Source organism: Pezoporus occidentalis, unplaced genomic scaffold (assembly GCF_034315485.1).
Source record: "Pezoporus occidentalis ecotype Australia unplaced genomic scaffold, CSIRO_AGI_Poc_V1 ctg53, whole genome shotgun sequence".
In the NCBI taxonomy this organism is placed as follows: Eukaryota; Metazoa; Chordata; class Aves; order Psittaciformes; family Psittacidae; genus Pezoporus; species Pezoporus occidentalis.
In genome coordinates this window covers 618073-637784 of record NW_026915866.1, presented here as the reverse complement: position 1 = coordinate 637784, position 19712 = coordinate 618073, and the positions used below count along the sequence as shown (strand labels likewise).

Below are 19712 nucleotides of genomic sequence, written 5' to 3'. Positions count from 1 at the left end.
GTTTGGTTTCTTCAGTATTAGCCACTGTTATGTCTAACCTGTATGTGAACTATACAGGCATAAACCAAACAGTCAAAAGGTGGATGGCAAGTAAGAGAAATGCGTAAGCCAGCAAAAGGAGAGGGCTGTTTTCTCTTTAGTGAGCATGTGGTTGTTTTTCAAATTTGACTTATTAAAATGTTTCCTACCAAATCAAACAAAAATGATATGCACATGAACACAAGCATAATAACTGCCACCTGGAAGAACTGTAATGCAGAAATCTAGACCTGCCTGTACTTAGGGGAGCAGTAGATGTATTTTTTTGTTGTTTATTTTTATGGCAAATGAACAATTTCCTGTATACATTAACCAAGTTGCTTAAATCCTAAATGCCACCATCTTTACAGTTTCTGCTCCTAAATCAGGTTCCTTACTTGATGCAACAATATATACTAGCTATTTTTCATCTGTGTCATCAGTCAAGTTTATGTCTTATTGCTTGTCCTATTTGTTAGTTTTCAAAGTACAGTGGATCATATTTTTGCAGTTATTATACTGGTAGAAATTTGTGACTTGAATGATGTGCTTTTAAAGATCAACGGTGTGTTTGATAACTATACAAAAGTATCTGGATATGAAACATGAGGGCAATTATAACTTAACAGACAAACTTTTAAGTTATTTTGGTGACAAACACTCTTAAGTTACCTGACATGGAATAAATGCAATAAACCATTGGCAGAGACCCACTGTGAGTGATGTTTGCTATTATGAAGTAGCTTCAAACATAGGTGATAGGTGTGAGAATATATTACTCTCCCAGATAAACAGAGCATGAAGCAGAACTGCCAAAATGCAGTACAAAGTGAACTTCAGCTTCTGGTGCTGCTATTTTTACTGAAAGCAGCTCTGTTTCAGTTCCTCTTTTACTGGAGGAGGCCTTGCTGCTGCCACACAGCTATGTACTGAAATTGAGGCCCCAACACATTTCTGGTGCAGATGCTTTGTTTATTTTAAAAAGTACTGCAAACACACAAAACCCATCAAAAAGTTTTATTAAAGGGTTGTGATGGTTGCAATTGTATTAGAGCCTCCCTATATTAGACTAAATTTCATTTCTATTTCAATGTATATTTTTCTGTATCGGTTATGTCACTCTGTAGATGTGACTGGCTCCTGTAAATTAATAGTTGGGAATGAAGCTTCAATTGCTGAAGGCTAAGTTACCCAAGTAATAGAACTGTGATAAGTGTTGGCTGTTGGTATTTTTTGACAGAAGTTAAGTCTATGTAGTGCACATTAACTAACTTTAAATACTGCTAAGGAGTATAATGCCAATGCAACCCAGGGTGCATGTTTTTTAGATTCCTACAGGCTTTCCCAGGCAGATAGGGACCTTCACAGCTGCTCATCACTGTATGCGTACACAGAATTCAAGTATGTCTCAACACTGATTCAATACCAGTCTCATGCGAAATATTTTCGATAGAAAACAAAGACGTGGACAGTCTGAGTGACTTCAGTCACTTCAGTGCTGTGCTCTTTATTCTAAATGTCTGTTGAAATCAGTAACACAAAATGGATGGGAAATAAATACTTGAAAATCTCTGAACTGAGATGCTAACACGAGCAAAAAACGATTGAATTATACAGCAGAACTGGTCTAGAAGAGAAGTTAAAGAGAACATAGTGAGTAAAGTAACACTGTATATGATTATACTATACATGCTCAGGTTATGTGTGCGCTCAGGGTTGGGTGTGTATTTGCAGAGGTGTTATGAAGCTAAAAACCTCAGTGACCTGTGCTACCTGTGACTTCATTAGATACTTCACCTGCATATATGTTGTCATGATGACCTGTTTCTAGGTACAGCTGAAAAGCCTGTTTTGCAATCTCTGTATTGCAATTTTATGCTACTGTGAAACTCTACTAACAGTAAAGCTGTCATAGATCAGGCTGCTTTTATATATCCTGAACCAAAACAATTTCTGTAAATTTTATCAAGATTTCATTCTTCAGTGTTTAACAGACTTGTCAAATCAGGGGTTATGATGCTTTAGAGTCTGAGGAGCAATTGCCAAGAGATAAAGTATTGATCATGACAGTTATCGATGTCCCTGCTATTAAGAAATTCAGTTACCAAAGACCAGATTTCAATCTGCAGATGGTTTAGGGCAGATGGAAAAGCTAAGAAGCTGTTTGTCTTCTTAAAATTCTGCCTGTTCAAAATATGTTTGTAATCCCCATTATTTGTTTAACATTTACTTAAAACTCACATTGCTTTTTAAGGAATGGCCCTTTCTGAGAAGTCTGTTTTTTTAAAAGAACTATTGGATAGTGAGGTCAGGGGTGGAGGTCATGTCACTCTTGTTTCCTCAGGTTTGCAGAGAAGTCTGTGGTAGGGGAAAGGAAGTGATGTGAAGCACCATAAGCCCCAGTTTTTAGCACGTTAACCACAAGACAAACTTTCCCTCTAATTAGGCATGTGCATGAATAAATTGATGAATACCGGCCTTGAATTCTTTCAGTAAACCCTCCGTAACATTACTTCATCTAGATAAGGATAGTGACCTTGTTCTGCTTAGACAGTTTGCAGACTCAAAGCTTTTTCCTTGAAAGCTTTCACCTACTAAAGACTGACCACAGCATCAGTATGCATCCACAGAAAATAAAATACAAGTTGTTTTTAGTTCCTACATAAAAGCTATTCTCCATCTGACCAAAAGCCATGGCTTGGTGCTTTCCACAGTGGCTCAGCTGTCTTGTTAGATGTAAACTCTTAAGAACATGTCATGACTCCCAAGTGTTACCTGAGAAAGATCAGTCTTAACCACTAGGGGTCCAAAATCGCTGTCTTCCTGGCAAGCTATTCACGCTGTATGATCGACAGTGTCTTTGCTGTCACTGAGAAAGCACAATCTGGGTGACAGCTAAGGCTGCAATAAGAACAGGAACCATCTTGATATACATTGATTCACAGCCATTGTGCTTTGCATGCATCTTCCAATGTGTGAAAAGGTTGCTATTAAAAAAAAAAAAGAAAGAAAAAAAGAAAATTAATAAATGGATTTGTTATACCTGGAGGTGACAGTAAGCCTATGTATGAGTTACCTTACGAAGAAATAGATTACTGTTGTTATACATGAAGATATAAGGTGACCAACTAGATGAGAATACTTGGTCTTTGTAACCAGAACTATTATCCTGAAAAAGGAAATGTAAAGTAATGGGCAGAGTTGTCTTTTTTTTTTCTTTTTCTAGTAACTCAGTCCTGAACATAAATATAGCCACAAATACATACTGCCTATGAAGTTTAAGCAGACATTTTGTAATTGCAGATCTGAGTCCACATAATCTTTAGGCCAAAGTTATGCAAATGTAAACTCAGAGGAGGACTTAAACCCCTGTTTCAGCTCCCTTCTCTATCAAGTGAGAATTGTAGCTGGTAGTTATCTTCTTTCTAGAGTTAATGTTTCCTTGAGCCCTTAAGAATCGTTTGGAGCTGTATAAATCAACCTCCTTCATAACTAAAGCTGAGTGAGCTTCTGTGTTAGATTGGAGCCTCACACTCTTGTAGTAAGAATCTTGATCTTCATCTGAACTTAACTCAAATTAACCTGGATGTCAGTTTTTCCCCGACCTGGAGCTTTCTGGGACTTCATTTCAGAACTCAACAGCACCTCCTGGCTTCTAGTTCTGTGTATGCACTGTGTCCAGCCCAACTGCTCTCTGAAACGAAGCTAACGAGACGTACATGCACCGTCTCTCCTCCCCTTCTATGCTCTGGACCCTGTGCAGAGAAACACCATTCTCATGGGCTGGAAGGCTGCTGCAGCATGCTCTGATTGACACCTGCCCTGGCTGATTCACAGATCAAGACTCTGTGTCCCGGTGGCTGATGGGCAGCAGCTGCTCTGTTTGGACGCAGTCAGTGTTAAATCAGTTGGCATCCAGATTTGAGCAAGGAACTACACAAAAGCCCGAAGCCATTCTTTGCTACTATTGCTTGCTATCCCGTGTTAGCCAAAATTTGAATCCAATTAAAACTTTCAACTTTGCAGAAATCTAGGTATAGGTTTAAAATACATGGTTCTTCCCTATCCCTTCTTCAGAAGCAAAAGTGCAAGAGCAGCCACACTTTTATCCTTTTAATAAGAAATGGCTACCTGATGGACAGTACACTCAAATGCCATAGCACCAAAGTGGGGGCCAATGCCAGTACCAAACATCTTCCCAGCTTTATGCAAGTACCATAGAGCATCACATCTTTGCTGGCAGTGTGCTTGTGTTAAGCATTTTGAAGCAGCTCACCAGTGTGATGCACCTGATGTCCCTGAGGCCGCAATCAAGGGTGCCCCCTTATGGGAGCAAAACTATAGCTGGAGATAGCATACTTAATGTGCATTCTAAGGAAAGGGGAGACGGCAACAATGACATAATAAGCTTTTCTTCTCCTCACACTTCCTGCTCCCCCCGAAGCAGGCATTTAAAAGATGGTTAAAGGACCGTTTTTTTATTAGATTTTCAAGGGCAGGAAGTGTTATATTTATTGTACCTAAAGGAAAACAATGTACTAAACAGCCATCTCCGTAATGATTGCTGTAAAGCTGTTCTGTATTTTGTTTTGCTGAGGAGCCAATTAAACTGACAGAATAAAAAGTTACAGTAAATCTTCTCAAGAAAAGAAAATTCTTTACTAAATACACTTATGTGAACAAAATGTTAAAGGTTTCTGGTGTCGCTATAAATGTACAATTCATTTAAGAAAATATTTGCAAGCTATATGTAAATTAACTTACTTCCATTGTTCCTCTGTTGATAGTAAATCGTTTTCCTGAAACACATTCAAAACAAGTATTATAACTTCACGGCAAACACAGCCAGATGGGTTTTCTTCTCTTAACCCTCACTACCCCTTCCATCCTGTGGGTCGCTGGACATGTTAGCAAGTTCTCTCTGCCCCTTTTGTCTGGAAGCTGCTTAGAATCTTGCAGCTATGCTGAGGGTGGTGGCCACACAACTTCAATGGCTGCGATGTACAATGGATGCTGCTAACAAATTCCCTTAGGGTGACTGACCAATGGGGACCACCGCATACTCTACACACCCACAGTTATAGTGTAACTTCAGCCAGAAGGGAGCTTGGCAGTTGTCAGGAGGAACCTCTCAGTGCAAAACGGAGTGAAGGACATCAGATTGATCAGGGCTGAGTCCAGCTGAGTCATTAATATCTCCACAGATAGATATTTTGCTGCCTCTCTGCATCTCCTGTGCTAGTGAATTCTCGGTTGTTTTTTTTTTCCTCTGTACATGGAGACAAAATCACTGCAACAAAATTAGCAAGCTGAGGTTTAATCAAAATGTCCCTCAGATTTAATCAAAAAGGTCCAGGTCTGATCTTTCAGCTACTCTAATTAGGCAGCTGTACAGTTACACCATATAGCCTGTGGTATAGCTCACACGAAAAAGGCTAAAAAAGGGGACTTAAAGAGTATACAATGAAGTCTAAAGGTAGTACTTCTGGTTTCAAACTGGGTTCCATCAGAAAAGATTATTAGAGACAGTGTTTAGTTTTTGGTTTTCCTTCAAAGTCTGCCAATTCTATAAATAAGTCTTTAAAATGTTTATAAGAAGTCTAAAACTCAAGGGTATACATTTTCCCAACTTTTATGAATGTTTGCTGGTTTTCAGTTGAAATGTTCATGTTTGGTTGTGGTGGTTGCCAATACTATAACTTGAGGTGGCAAGGTGCCACTTCATATCGGGTTTTGCCATATTCATCTTAGCCCTGTGGGTGATGTGTCCTTGCATTTTGCTCTGTATATTGAGGGTTATGCTGCAGTTTCACCACCTGCCTTAATTAACTGTGTGGCACTCTGTACCTGTCTAAGGGAGAAACAGTGAATGAAAGTCACCATTCACTTGGGAAAGATGAACACTTTGAGAAGACTTGGAATGGGTTGCCCAAGGAGGCTGTGAATGCTCCATCCCTGGTGGTGTTCAAGGCCAGGTTGGACAGAGCCTTGGGTGGCATGGTTTAGTGTGAGGTGTTCCTGCCCATGTCAGGGGGGTTGGAACTTGATGGTCTTAAGGTCCTTTCCAACCCTCACTATTCTATGATTCTAAGATGTAAAGTACCAAAAGATACAGCTGCACCTAGCAGAAACTTCAAACGCATCTGGATGCCCAGCTGCCATTCTCTGCTTTCCCAGCTCCATTTGCTGTTTCTGTCAGAAAAAGTATGAGGCAAGTGGCTCCTGATCTTTGGAGGTCATGAAGACCAAATTGAGTGAATAATGGAAAAAAACCCCACCCATAACTAAGAAGCAAAAAACAAGTATTCACTTCAGTTTTGCAGAGTCAGGTAACTGTTGACAGTCTAGTCTCAGTCAGCAAATATTGTAAATGGAGACTTGCTTTTGTAGTTGAAATTTATGGTAATGTACCTTTACAAAAACACTTGACTACACATCTGCAAACTCTAATCTCATTACATCTGAATTAAATTTCAACAATTACATTATATAGCTTAGGGATGAATTTCAATTCACACTGCATGATTTGTTTACCAGCTAGCAAGTGACAGACCTTGCAGATTCTGAAAATACATTCATATCTTGCTAATTGGACCTGATTTCTGTTGTTACTATGCAATAAAACTGGAAATACTCCTGGGATAGCTTAGAGCCCACTTTTCTGAACATTGTACATGGTAACATTTTGGCTCTGTAGCAAGCTAGGGACCAGTTAAAAGGAAGCCTACTGGGCCTTACAGCTAAAATGGGTTTTATTTCAAAGACAGCAGACCATTTGGTAGTATTTCATCATATTCCATTAGAATACTTCTTTCCAACTATTAAAGTGAAGAACTTGTACAAAATACTGATTTTTGCTGTCATTGTTTTTCCTCCCCAACACATACCGATAATGACACATTTTCTTCAAATAGTAGCCTATCTGTGCTGGAATTTCGATGTAGAAGTGCTTAAAAAGTGAAAACAAAATTATACAGTGGGTTGCATGTCATAATGTTATGCAGTCTCATTGTAGGGCTTCCATCCTTGCCATTTAACCCAGAATATTTATCAAAACCTTCACAATAAGCCAAAGTCACTAAATGTTTGTTATACAAGTAGTAGTTTTATATTTGTATATAAAACAGCAGCAGATTTCTGTATTTGAAAGTCAGAAGGCTAAAGACCATTTACCTCTAACAAGCAGGAGTATTCAAGGCAAAATTTGTGCATGTTGTTATCCTACCTTTGCCACTTCTTTCTTCGGTGTTTCAGTAAATAGGGCTAAGCAGCCAAAATGAGACTAGGGCATAGAGGACTGTTTCTGGATAAACTAATAGTTCTCATGTTCAGAACACACATACTGTACCTTTATAACACTTATCAAAGAGTCTCAGAGCTCTTGGCAGAAATCTAATCAAAGGCAAGGAGCTGTGTAAGATAGTGTAAACCTAATCACAGCAATTTAAATGACACATGCAATTAACATCTGGGGGGCTGTTTTTCCATCTCAATCTCTTGATGACCAAGCAGCCTTGTCAGTTGTTGGCTTTACCCCACCATTCAACAGAACATAACAAACACTTTAAATTTTATTCCTTGATCTCCCCCCAAAAGACTGCCTTACTATGTTCATCTGTGTTTTCATAAACTTGATATGCTTCAAAGGCTTGCTTTGGCCTTACAAGGGAACATGCTTTCTGGCTGACTAGGCTGGATTCTGGGGCTCCTGGGAAGCAAAAAATAATGGGTTTTCTTTTTTCTCCTTGAACTTTTGTGGGAATGTCTGAATTGCAGAATCTCCAGAGCAGGTCTGTCAGATAATTTTGGCAAATTCTCAATGTGATAACTACAGTACTGTACTTTACTGGAAAGGAGAACCCATTAGGAAAATAATACTAACTGCCATACTTCTTTCTCTCTCTCATGGAGCACAAAATTCACCAAGAAAATAAAGTAACATCAAATTATTCATTGGATATATTTATGATCAAAGAATAAAGCAGTGGGGATAAAGCAAGATGGACATCAGCTAGTTTCACTGTAAGCTTAAATCACTGAAAATTGTTCCCTGACACAGGCAATAAAATTTTGGTTTTGTAACTACCCTGTAAAATGCAAAAAATGGGACCTCTTGCAAAAGTTAAAAGGCTATTGCTTTTAATTGTCATTTGCACTGGTTAAAATTAAATGTGCAAATTTCTATGCACTGAAATATGCATGCTCACGCTGTGCTCTGTGCATTGTCTATTTTATGTCAAGCCTCTGGTTATTGTCAGATAAAAGAAGAACATTTTTATTTTGTGAAGGAGGTGCTCTTAAAAAGCAGCAAAGCACACCAGGCAAGGGAGAAATAGTAAGTTAATCTGCCATAAAACAGGACATGAAAATGTGCTTCTCCTCATATCTGCAAAAGTTAGTGAAGGAATCCTCTCTACTTTAAATAAAGAAAACTCATAGTTCCCCCAGTGGTGTGACTGGTTTAGGAATAGAAAGTTTTCAACAATAACAATACAATTCCTCTTAATCACTTTTAAATTTTAGCTATTAGGGTTCTCTTTTTTCTTTCTGAAAAAAATTAAAAATGTGCATTTCATAAAATGAAAGCAGTGAGGTCTCTATCATCCCAGGATCCCAGAATATGGTCACCAGTAAAATGTTTTGAGACTGGTGGTGCAGTTATGGTAAAGGCACCATATGCAGACCTGTCTTACAGAGCAGCACTCGCTCTGCCATCTCTCTCATTGTATAGTTCTCATACAGAAGCAACATGACTTTTGCCTCCAGTAGTGCTTATGTTGTCTAGGGCATCGCTTTCTAATGCATCCTATTCCAGAGGATAAAGAGTATCAGAGAGTGGGCAAGTGGTGGAAAGGCCGATGGGCAGCATGGGCATGGGAGCAGGATGCTATGCATTTGCAAGCTTAAAATTTAATAACTGAAGTAATGTGGAGCTGCCTTTCAGGGAAGCTCAGAAAGGAGCAGTATAGCTGAGAACTGCAGAGAAAGCTGAAGCTGGGTGACAGCGTGCTGTACTAAGTAAAGAAGATAAGATGGCTGGGGGATAACAGATGTAGTCCAGCCAAAGCATAGCAAAGAGGTGAGCAATACACATGTTCTGTTGCTGGAGTTGCTATCTGGTGTAGGAAGCCTATCTGAATGGTGCAGAGCTCACCGAACCCAATCCCTTTATGCCTGCTCAGCTTGTGGGTCAACATACTGTGTCTTTCACCTCATCATGTAAAGCCCTGGTCTTGCTATTGCTCACTGAAATTCAGAGTGTTGCTCCCACTGAAGCCGACAGGGTGAATCATGGGAGTGATGCGATATGCCTGCAAAAGCCTTTGTGGTGTGGGCAAGGAGCACGCCAGCCCGTGGTGTGCTGGGGAGGCAGCTGCTGAGCAGCATGGTGTGTATGCAAAGTAGGCTCCCCAGCTAAAATCTGACAACTGAAGCCACTGCGAGGCCTCTGGACCACTGCCATATGCCTTATGTCCTGGGTCACATGCCGAAATCCATGCCACAAAGCAGTCGTGTGCGTGCTTTAGTCTTGCTGAAGTCAAAGGGAATTAAACACATCTTCAAAGTTCAGTGTGCGCTCCAGCACTCCTGTGTCATTGTGCTGTCCTGCTGCAGGGAGGTGCATTTCTGTCTCACAACAGCTCTGAGACAGCAGCAGTCAAGTCAAAGGCTCACAGTACTTGCTGCTGTATTTTAGCTGTATTGAGAAGGGAGCACATTCCAGCTGAATGTGGTTTGCACCTCTGAGCAGCGACTGCAGCAAAGCTCCCAAATTTTCAAAGACTTACATGGGGATTTGTACAGCCAAATCCCATTATAATCAATGGTAGCCGGGTGAATAATTACACTGCAATTCTTTGTAAATGACGGGAAGGTTGCCAGTTATTGTTGATTATAATGCTGACTTTTTGTAGATATAGATCCACACGTCTATTGGAACCGCACTTAGACCACCAGGTTATTTCACATATCGGAATAGTTTCCATGTTTACTGTGCACATCACTTCAAAGAACCGAGGTTGATGACTTCTAGTCCAGTGTGTTAGCAGTCCGTCTCCTCTCCATCTCCTGTTGTTTCCTTTCACAATCTGAGTAACAAAAAAATGGTGGTGTAAATAGAGCTCCAACAAAGAGGTCTGTTGAGCCTGTAATGCTCCCCTGAAAGGAGGCTGTCTAGGGGATGAATGGAGCAGCCTCAGCCTAGCAGTAGCAGGGAAATAGATGACTTGGCATTGGACAGTAGCAGCCAGCAGGGTGCATATGCCTAGTGTAGTGGCAAATAATGGTTAAGCTAGTCAGTTGAAGGGCTAAATGAGAGTACATTGTCTAACCCTGTAACCGTAACTAAACTGTAACCTGAAAAGAGTTTATAAACATCTGGCTGCTAGCCCATCTCGAAAGCTTAATAGCTAAATCTGAGGTGCAGAATTTCTTAAGGCTGCAAATTATTACTTGAAAGTATTACCGTCTTAAGCAGATTAATTGCATTTGAGGATTGTAGAGTGTATTAAATTGTGGTTTGAGCATCTCTACTGAGTTTTCCCTTTAAATTAGTTTCCACAAGATCAACATTTATGATTGAAGCTATTTCCATTTGGAAAGAGACCCTCATTTGGAAACTCATTTTGGTTTCATGACATCTTGCTGCTGATTTTATAGCTCTGCTCAGCGTCTCATACAGAATTCTAGCCTGGTGGTACACCTTCACTTCACTAATGATTATATTCATGTCTTTATCAAGATGCTTATCTGTTTAAACTCAAATGGAGTAAGTGACACATCTGTAACTTTTCATTTCTCACAAATTTAGCAGTGCAGGAGCACATTTCCTTGCACAGTCCTATTTTATTTTAATATTGCTATTCAGTGACAATGAAAAGCATATACTGGTTAGACTAATAAGCATGTGACCTCCTCTGCAGACTAGCTTTTCAATCTTTTTATAGCTCCCATTATTAATAGGACAGCATCTATGTGCTCTGCATTTGTGTTGCAAATACCTATAATAGTTGGAATCATTTTCTAATTACTTAAACAATGCACTATAGCAGCACCAATTGAAATTCCTGTAGGCTACAAGCTTGCTAATTGTTTCCTTTAGTAAAGCTAATTTATAGGGCTGTGCAAATAGTTGGTGGGTTTAAAGTATTTTGGCAGCTGAACTGAAAAAAAAAATGTTATGGACTGAATGGAAACTCCATTTCTTTAGAATTGTCTGCACAGAAACAAGGATTGATTTGAGGTTATAGAAACATTTTTTAACACCTGGCAAACTGTTTCATTTGGTTTTCAGGTACATTTAATAAAAGCAAATGATTGGATCATAAACATGAGAGGGAAGTAGTCCCAGCTCTCCCGTTTTATCTACTGCTTGAGTGAGTAGGGCCATTTACCTGGGACGTTAACAACTTAAATTCAAGACACCAAACTGATTCAAGCTTTTAGTAAGGTTCACCTAACATCCAGGTGAAAGTTTTAACACTGGAAATGAAGCATTCTGGGATGGAGCTCTCTTTCTTTCCTAGGATGCCTGGATTAAAAAATAACCCCAATGGATCAAGCAAGCAAAATTAGAACTTGTGGGTAAGGTTTCTTGTGCTGGATCTTCTTTGTTTACAAGTCTGACATAGGGCCATGGCACACATCTACAAGGGCAAGAGAGAGGATAAGGATCAGAGATAGGCTCTGACCCATCTACTCCTGCTGATTTGCAAAGCGAGTAACCAGTTATCAGGCATAAGCTTATTCTTTATCCAATTTAGTCTATGATTTTTTATAATTTGGAAGAGCTTCAGTAACCAAGTTGAGAGTGGAACACCTGGCATTCTCCCCATCTTGATTTGAACTGGGACATGGGCAAGAAGATAGGACAGATTTAAACCTGGATCTCCCACAGCCTAGACAAGTGTTTGCCATCTTGTCTCATGTATCTATTTGAGTGCGCATCAGTGAGTATAGATAATGCCTGTGACTGTGCTAGTCTGCTGCCAAACCTGGAATATTTCGTTTGAGAAATGCCCACTCACCACCTTGGAAATACGAAAGAAACAGCACTAGGTGAATTTCCCCAATTTATTAGAGCCACCCAAACCAATAAGCCATTTAGTGAAATAAAGCTCAGCCAGCTGTACTTAGTTAAAAGAACATACCATAGTGTGAGAACTGATAAAGACCTTGGGTTTTCCATGTATCTGAAATTGCTATCAATACTGTAACTTTTATAACACTTTATGAAGAGGCTCTTGCTCTGGAAAATCTCTGAGCAATATTGTACTTTTGGGAAAGTTTATTAAAAAAAAACCACAAAACTTGAAAAAGGCTTTATGTATTTTTTTTTCTAGTGTCTTTATCTGTGGTACTAGCTACTAACAAGGTCTTATTTCTGTCTTTCTGAGGACTATGCATTTTTCATAGTTTTCAGGTTTCCTTCCTGTTCTTTAACATATTTTACCAATCTCACCTGGGAACCTCTTGGATATTTTCTCCCCTCTATTTTTGTTTTTCAGGACCAACTAAGATTTACTCAAAGGCACATATGCGTGTCTTTGTTGCTTTACTCTGAATGCCTCCAGAGGAAAGAAAAATACAAAAAGAAGGTGTTTTGCCAGGCACAGACCTAAGTGTATGTAAACTTTTGTCATTCATATTCTCAAGGTCAAGTTTAGGGAATCTAATCAAAGATGAGCATTTTCTTCTCCCCACCCCTTGCTTTCTTCCTCATCTGCAACCTCCCTGCTAGCTGAAGCATTTATACCATAACACTGAGAATGAGCATGAAATGTCAAACTAACAATTCCCTTTTGGGGTTAAGCTACCGGCAGATGATTTTGAGAACTATGCAAGCCTCTGCCCCAAACTGGGGGTTGGCTGTGACCTGTTGTATCCCTATCTCTAAAGATAAACTTGAAGAACCAGCCCTCCTCTGCCTTCCCAGGGATCTGCACTCTTATCTCTGTCGTGGCTCACCAACACTTTTATCTGTCAAAACCTTCTCTGCTGCCCTAGCAAGAAGCATCCAGGCTCTTTTCCAGCTGACATAAGCTTCCTGCCACCTCCTGATGACAAGTGCTTCCAACATTTCCTGCTGTCAGACTTTCAGCATCTGCTCCACATGTCACCAGGCTGACTCCACTGAACCTCAGGCAGCTTTGTGCTCAGCCAGTTGCCTGATGCTATATGGTGAGAATGACTTCATCCTGACCACAGTCACTTGTCTGCCTGTTTATGTGCTGAACCAGTGACAATCAGGGTTGCTGTTTTTTCTTCCAGATAGCTTCTGCTACTCCATTTACATATAAGTTCACATCTTATTCAGACTTAGTCACTTGTATTAATACTATTTTAGAGCAGTGACTTCAGTAGGGCTCCATTAAATCCATTCAAAATGCTTCTCTTCTAACTGGAGCTTGAGCAGGTGTGGCTCTTTTGAATTCTTGGTGTCCTTAACTTATACATAGCATGACATTTAGAAAAGAAATACTCTCACTGTTAACAGTCAGATGCTTCAAAAGTGGTCGATACTGGATTTACTCTGCTTCTGTTAATGTATCTGGAATTTTACCATTGATTTCCCTGGGACCAGCTCTAGGCCATCATTTCACGCTTCATAAAGTCTTCCTAGAATGTGTGTTGGTACCAGATTCCCTGGCAAATCTTGTTCTCTTTTCCTTTTAAATCCCTGTTTATACACCACCCTTTCAGTAGTGTATCAGAAATGGAATGCATCAGCCAGATGAAACTCTCTCACTGAAGTAGATTATGCCATTACAGTATTCACCAGCACCTTCTTCTTATCTCTTTTTCGAGTGCTGCTGTGTGCAAAGTTTTCCACAAGCTCTTCTAGATCCTTTTTCTCCTTGAGAGGATCAAAGATAGAATGAGTGTGGCAGACAGGCAAGCAGGAGGAGAGCCCAGTTTGCAAATGCAGCAAGCCTGGGCCTCAGGTGCAGAGCCTTACCAAGATTAGTGTGGTGCAGAAAAGGTGTATTTTTCATATCTGAGATACAAGTGTGCTGAGCCTTGCCCTGTGGATGGTCATTAGCCTGCCATCTGAAGGGATCCAGCCGGCTGCTTTCCTGCCCTGTGGGAGCTCAAAGGGCTGGAGCAGCACCCCAGCCCTTGCTCCTACCCTCCTACACCCCGAGGGGTATGTCCCTAGGGGACCCTTTCATGTGCTGCAGGGACAAGCTAAATCAAGAAAAGTTTATACTGGAAGCTCCTTAATAGTCCTTGCAAACTTCCCTCAGTCCTGGGAAAGCCATAGCAGCAAATTGAGACTCAGCCTGCTGTAATATACTTGTTTATTTGCAAATATCTGGGCTGAGAGCCCATTTTTAGGTTGTGCTTTGTGTGACCTACCTGGCACCTGCATCACCTGCTCCCCATGCGTCAGATGGTGCAGCCATGGGCTGGGAAGGTCTTCTGCTCAGATGCTGAGCTCACCACAAATCACTCATTGTACTCAGTTGTTTTCATTCTTTTTCCAAGGGTATATAGTGACAGGACAAGGTCAAGTGGCTTTAAATTGAAAGAGGTCAGATCAAGATTAGGTATAAGGAAGCAGTTCTTTACTGTCAGGGTGATGAGGCCCTGGCACAGATTGCCCAGAGAAGCTGTGACTGCCCCATCCCTGGCAGTGTTCAAGGCCAGGCTGGACGGGGCTTTGGGCAACCTGGTCTAATGGAAGGTGTCCCTGCCCATGGCATGGGTTTGGAACCGGATGAGCTTTGAGGTCCCTTCCAATCCAAACCACTCTATGATTCTATGATTCAGGGCTCATTTAGGATTGAGTAAAAGAGCTGGACTAATGCACTGTCTGCCTTCTGTGATTGAAGAAGGTGGTGGGAGCACACAGCTTGGGGGGTGGGGGGGTGGGGGTGGGGTGGTATTATACAGAAAATGGAGCCTCTATGGAGCAGCTCACATTTAGATACAATATGCACAAGTTTATTGTAGTTATTGCTAGGTGAAATTCACCCAAAGTTAGGTTATGACACTACTAGCATAGGAGAGCTGCTGTATTGCAGTCCATGTTCTAGATGTCTCCAGTGGTCCTTTTAAGTTTTGCATGTACCCTATATTGCTGACTTTTATATTACTCCTTGCTATGTGCTAGTTAGTTGCAAGGCAAATCTTAACAGTTAATGTAGTTTCCTGTTACACTGTGTTGTAGAAAGTAGTGTTTTATAAATGCCTTTTCTTATTCACCTACTTAATGTAGCAGTACAAGTTGCGAAGGATACTAATCCTTCCACTAAGACTTCTGAAGTTTAGTTCTGGATTGATGAGCTGATTTTTATGCAGTGTTTCCTCATTAAGGTAGAGCGAGCTTTAGAATTCCAGAGATACCTTATGAAGGTATGAAGTTTGTTTCTGTGGGAAAGGTGGGACATCTTATTTGTGCTCTCCCAGTAAATCACATATTCTAGTCCAATGATGAAACAAAAAGGTTAAGGCAATTTTAACCTTTCATGCATGTGGGACAGATTATGATATCTGTTAATATTTACACTACTTGCTAATATTTAAATAGTCTAGATTCCATTTCCAAAATCCTTGGGTGCCAAGTACATTAAACTCTCTAAACATACATGTGCTGCAGCCAAATTTTAAATATATGTGGGCACCTCAAGCAGCAGATAAACACCTGTAAACCTGTAAAAAATCTAACAGGATTCTGAATACATTGCTTCTAACATCTTATTTTTCTTTCTTTTTATAACTTACTTAAAAATCAAAAGGTAATAATACTTTGAAAATTGAGATGATGCTTTAGCTTCATAGAGTCCTTTGAAAACACTATTTAAAAATCCATATTGTGTGAAAAAAACCCACCATTCTTATCACAGGAATGATTGCAGTGCTACAAATCACAGAATGTAAATGAGAGTACTGCAATGTTTTCCCATATTGACGAACGCAGCATCTAAAGGAAAGGCTGTGTGAAGCTATAATGTTGTCTTCAAAATTATTTCCTTCTCTTGTTGAAAAAAAATGTATTAAAACTCCTAATTTTTAAATGATGGTGCATTTTCTTGTCTTGCCTGATTGTTTGGGGGGTGAGGGGGTTGCTCTAGTTTCTGAAACTGCCTCTCAAAGCTTTTTTGCCTTAGCTTTTACAATTAAGCTATTATTTTGCTTAGGAAAGTGGCCCAGCTTAATTCAGGTTTGTGCCTCAGAGTAAACTGAAATGGTTAATAGCTCTGTGTGTGCCTAATGATGTGAGACCTCCAGCCACTAAGGCACCTGTCTCAGTGTGTAACCAGCCAGGGTTCACTATTGTGCATGGATGGAGATTCACATAACAAAAAAGACAATTAGACAATGTTAGGGATTTGAAGCAAAGGAACAATGCAGGGAAATTGCAGGAAAGGATTAGTTATCTCTTGCCTGATAAAGGCAGGTATCAATGGAAAACTCTTAAATTGTCTTTCTATAGTGGATCCATATGGAAAGTTTAATACCTAATGAAGACTGCCAGGGTTAAGCTCTGAAAACAAAGACCTGGAAATCTGAAAGCATGCTTAAATTAGCATTTCTGCTACCTTTTCATATCACTCCTAAATCTGGGGGTTGCTAGTTTTGATAATCTGCTTTGTGCAAACAGAAAATTCTCAATTATTTTATCATCACCTTTGCAGACTAAAAAAGATGATCCGCAGCATCTGGGTTTTGAAAGGGCTGCATTAATAGTATCACCTTATTGTGGGTCTTAGAAGGCCTATATGCTCTTTCTTGTGTCTGTTCTGTAAGACACTGAGCATACCTCCTGACTCGCGCTGCTCTTCCTTGCCGGACAGCTTCTCTGTGTGTACAGTAATTGGTTTTGAAGTTTGCTCCATCAGCTGCTTGGCGACACAGCTTTTTGCCTTGGTTGGCTATTTTGATCAGTCGTGAGAGCGATGACCTGGCTGGCTGATTGCTGAGGTGTTCCTCCTGGCTGGGTGACAGGCTTGCTGGCTGACCTCGGCCAACTGGCTTTAACTCCAGAGGGGGATAGCGGCTAATATTTTCCAAGGCATCTGGGTGATTTAGGAGCCCATGGCTCACCCTGAAGGGGGTTGATGCATTTGGAAAATGTTACCCTATTACACTCACCCCAAAGGGATATATCATGGGCTAATTTATGTTTGTAAGACAGCCTTGGGGTCTTGGATTCCTGTACTGTGAATATCTTGCACTCTTCCCTTTGTACAGAGGCAAATAAGATCCATTCCTGTGGTTGTTTCATCAGACACTCAGGCTGTACAGAACCTACATCTGCTGATAAGAAAGCAGCTTCTAGATAAATCTTACAGGAATGTCTCTGAGGCCTAGAAATAAGAACTTCTGGCTCCAGTAACAAAAGCCTGGGCTGCCCAACCTAAGGAAGGTTGGGCAGCCTACTGCTCTAATAGCAATCAATCCATCGCACTTCCCCTGGCATTGCCAACTGCGGACATATTGTGAGGTCTTATAGGACTGGTGGGTTTGGTGAGGTTGGCAGCAAGCCACAGAAACAGTAAGAAAGGAGCTGCCCTGCAAACTTCACAGGGGTTGCTCATGCCCCAGAAGGTACCCAGGGGATGATGAGGTAGTCTGTTCTCGAGACACAATGGTTCTTCTCTTGGCTGATGCCCTTGATGGCTGAAGAGGAGTAGTAAGACATCTGGAAGAAGGCTGACAGAGGTGCACCATGGCCCCAGTGGAGGGAGACAGGGTTGAGATGTGTGGGAGACAAGGCCATGCAAGGGGAAGTGTACTTCTGTGTGTATCTGTGTGTTCCTCATGCTCACTATATTCTTTACATTCTCCTGCTGCAGAAAAAGAGTAGTGGCCGTGCCTGGGGCAACCAGCATGTGTCTACACTGTTCCTTGTGGCATCTAACCACCATCCTGTCCTCACAGAAAATCATTAATTAAATTTAAATGCCTCTTGCTGAATTTCCTGCATGGATCTTTTTATGTCTTCAGCTGGTCATTAGGATTTTTGTGGCTTGTGTGTCGTTATACTGCATGAATTCTTCAATAAACCATAGTGAGGGTGAAAGTGTCTCTGTGAGAGGGCTGAGAAAAGCTGAGTGGCTTCTCTGTGAGTGTCTGAAATGAATGAGAAGTGAGGGAGAAAAGAAAGGATTAAGAGGTAGTTAAAGGATAGAGAGAATGATAAATAAAGAAGAAAGGAAAAGGCTGTGAGGAATATTGCTGATGAGTTTTAAGTTTGAATTTGGGCATTTTTTTTTTTTTACACATTCATAGGGAAGAAGTTGGAGGGAGCCTTGGTTGCTGCTTTGCTTTCAAATTAAAATCTAAGTGCTGCTTTGATTATACACCACTCTAATTGCGACGCTGTCCTGGTTTTGACTGTGATAAAGTCAGTTTTCTTCCTAGCAGCTGTATGGTGCTGTGTTTTGGCTTTAGTCTGAGAACAATACTGATAACACACTGATGTTTTAGTTGTTGCTAAGTAGTTTACCCTGATTAAGGACTTTTCAGTCTCTCATGTTCTGCCAGAACAAGGAGTCAGGAGGGAGCAGAGACAGGACACCTGACCCAAATTAGGCAAAGGGGTATTCCATACCACAGCACATCATACTTGGTATAGAAACAAGAGGGAGTTACCCGGAAGAGCAGATTGCTGTTTGGGTCTGGATGGGTATTGGTTGGCAGGTGATGAGCGATTGTATTATGCACCGCTTGTATTTCTTGGGGTTTATTACTTCCCTTTTTCCTATTATTATTATTAATAATAATAATAGTATTTTATTACTATAAAATTTTACTTTATTTAAACTATTAAACTGCTCTTACCTCAACCTGCAGGTTTTACCTTTTTTTCTGGTTCTCCTCCTCATCCCACACTCCAGGGGATGAGTGAGTGGCTGCATGGTATTTAGTTGCCAGCTGGGGTTAAACCACGACATGTGGCCTAGTGATTAGAGCATAAAACTCGGAGACAAAAAATATGCTGCTTTTCATGACTGTAAAGGACTTGCTGGGTGGTTTTGAATGAATTATTTCTCTTCACTGTGCCTCATTTTCTTGATCTACAAAAGAGGGATATTAATGCCTATTTTTGTGAAGGCAGTCTGAGAAACTTAAATGGAAACTTCTGTATAAATGTCAAGTATCATTATTATTGTTCTTAAACTAATCCATTCTAGTCAACTGCTTTTATAGTTTTTATGAAAGCAAATACAATGGGAGCTACATAATTGGCTGCCTAACAATGTTGTTTCAATTAGAAGAAGACAAAAAGTGTCTGAAAAATGCAACAGTGGTTGCTTTTTTTCATCAACTGCAAACCAAATAAATAAATAAATTGCTACAACTGAACCATACCATACCAGGTAATAAAGTTACTCTGAAGTGTATGTGGCACAATGATCAAAAGTAACAGGCTTTGACCATTTTTCGTTATGTGTTTGGTTCACTGTTTGCCTGGCACAGCTGAAGATTTTCAGTTATTGTTGAGCAAGTAAGAGTAAGGGTAAAAATGTGAAAAATGTATGTGTTTACTTCTTTACCAGCATGTGAGAGATGAAGTTTCCTCAGGCTGTGACTTTAAAATCCTGATTTTCAGATGAATAGTTTTCAATGTCTGCCTTATACACCTTTGGAAACAGATAGTGTAACAACCACTGACACTTCCTCTCCTTGGTGAGGTGAATATGACCAGTCTTTTAATACAGCACTGTTAGCTGGGAAAACATGAG

At 40.4% G+C, this 19712-nt stretch overlaps 1 long non-coding RNA gene across 1 annotated transcript in view; it reads left to right on the top strand.

The window, feature by feature from the left end:
* The window catches only part of LOC134173474 (uncharacterized), a 62002-nt gene that overhangs the window by 2464 nt on the left and 39826 nt on the right, over nt 1–19712 (top strand). The window lies entirely within an intron of this gene.